Here is a 2650-nt window from a genome sequence, read left to right on the forward strand (position 1 = left end):
GGGCAATCAGCTATTTGCAAGGCTGTAATGGAATAACTGGCAATTTCATACAGCTTTGGGATCGATCCTCCCCTTATTTGCCATCTACCTATGCAAATAAATACCCCATTCGACTCAGCTCCACATTGTAGTATCTGCCTGCTTCTTTCTCAGTCCTTTAATATTGAATTATTTCAAACAAGGAGAGAAATCTCTCGTGGGGATTTTTGTCTCAAAAAATAGCTGACTTAACTCTTAGCGTTTGAGAATAACAGAGGGGAGGAAAAAAAGATGGGGGAGAAAAAAGATGAGGGGGAGAAAAAAGATGAGGGGAAAAAAAAAAGATGAAAAAACACAATTCTTTTAAAGTCCCAAAATTGAAACTCAAATAAGAAGGATGAGGAAAGGGCAAAAAAAAAAAATAATCTTAAAATCCAGAAACCAAATTTCCCCCTCTCCCTTTTTTACATGTACAATTTTGGGGGGGGGGGGGGGGTTACTGTAGCTATTCATAGTCATACCTAAATGCAGTCTCTAAATTGACTAATATATTATTTAAGATGTAACTACTAGTATTTAAAAACAAAACAATCAAATATTCTGTTGGCAACACATTTAATTGAAGAGGCAGCTGGTTATTGCCAAACGTGCTTTTAGAGATGGGACAGAGAAATGAAAGAATTTCAGGAGGCAGTGAAACAAACCATTCTCATTTTCACCGTTACTTCCAGATACCCTCTCATCCACTCCATGAGTGCTTTAAGCCTAAATCAAAGGGCTTCAGTGAACAAAAGTGTACAGATCACATCAAGGAATATATATATATATATTAAAAAAATACATTGATGCTCTATTTGAAGAGAGAAAATAAAATTGCTGTAGCACTCTGCTGGCTGAGAGGTCCGAGGAGCTGCGTTTACAAAAGCAACCTGGGTTGGTTTAGCCTGGACTTTAGAGAACTGTTTCAAAATGGTCAGGATTGATGCAAATCCCTTCTTTAATTTCAATGTGCCTGTGCCCATAAAACTTTGAGGCATCGTCCTTCTTCTTAGGCTCCCTTCTGACTTTCAGTATCACAGATCTGCAAGATTCTCCAAGGCATAAGAGTAATAAATAATACTATTAACCATCCAAAGCAAGCTCAGCCTTTATTTATATTCCCCCCCCCAACAAAGTAATTTGCATTTGGTTTGAACCACTTCAGCATAACTCCTTATCAGGAAAGCATCTGTAGGAGTTAGTGAGGCTTTTTAAATCTTGACAGCTGAAAGCTGACAGATCTGCTGAAAAGGAAAGAGGTCAGTGGTGCCATTCAGCCATGGGCCAGGGATTTGCAGCTTCCCCGGGTTACATGTTTCATGTTGTCATGGGTGTCAGGAGGACAAGATATGGGGACAGAGAGAGTGAGCTGGGGGTGATGTCCTGTTACAGCCTTCCCTATCATGTACCGGGCCAGAGGGTTCTTATACAGCACAGCCTTACCAAGACAGTGCCAGACTTTGGTCCATAATTGGTTAAAAATTGCATGAGGCTGGGGAAGGGTGCGAGAGAATTATCTGCATCTGGAAAACCTCTGGAAGAAGCCTGCCTTTTAAATCAAAGATGTGGCAAAGATGGCATGGGGCTGGACGTGCTCAGTGGGACAGGGACAATCCTTGTGCGCCCCATGGTAACTGCTGTTTACTCACAGATAGTGTTTGGGAATTAGGTAGGCAGACAGGCCTTCACCCATGTGGGAGGAAAGTCATTTCTGACAGGCAAGTCTGCACTGTCTCCTGGCAGTGAGAGCCAAGAAGATATGCCAGTTACTTGGGCAATTCTACAAGAACATTATCCTGGGTTTTCATCTGAGCACGAATGCAGAGCTCTCCATCATCACAGAAGTTCTTCTCGCAGGGTCTTGGTCCGAGTGCGATTTGTCGTCCCAGGCAGGGTGTGTGTATGTGGTGTGGAGGCAACAGCGTGCTCCGAGGCAGAGCGGGGAGCCGTGTCGCTGCACCCAGGCACAGGCTGGCTGGCTGCATACCCCTCCACAGCTTTTTGGTTGTCCCTTCCTCTATGTGTCCCTCCATCCCTCTGGTCCCATCTTCTGGGGTGTCCTGCGCCACCCCCCTCTCCACCTCCAGATATTAGTAGATGCCCAGTGCTACCTACAGACACCTAAAGCCTCTTTGCATGGGGCGTGTTGGGAGCAATACAAATTGGGCTGGGAGCTTGCAGACGGGCAAGGGGTCAGTGGGCTTACTGGAAGCCAAACTGGGCAGGGGCAAGGTACAGTCAGGTGCTCCTGGGGTACGCTGGAACAGTCAGGCTCTACCACAACATTCAAGTTTTTCCACTTCGAATCCTTTGCCTCACAGTAAGGACCAAGTCAGATGATGAGCATTCCCATTAAAACAGAGGGGGGGGGGGGGGGGGGAGGAGGAAAGAGAAAAAAAGAAAGAAAAGAGAGGGGGGGGGGGAAAAAGATTAATAAAAAGAAAATAGAAGGATGCCAGGAAAAGGAGCCCCGATGAGCACTGCAGTTCTTCACTCCCTGCCATTTCCATGCGCCTGGCTGCTGCTCCCTCTTCTCCTCCCAGCCGGAGCCCATGCTTCTTCCGATACCCAGGAAAACATTTTGTTCTGCGCTAAAGGCTAAAACTAACACATGACCAGCAAGAGGCAGCAG

This window comes from Pogoniulus pusillus, chromosome 26 (genome assembly GCF_015220805.1).
Source record: "Pogoniulus pusillus isolate bPogPus1 chromosome 26, bPogPus1.pri, whole genome shotgun sequence".
Taxonomy (NCBI): Eukaryota; Metazoa; Chordata; class Aves; order Piciformes; family Lybiidae; genus Pogoniulus; species Pogoniulus pusillus.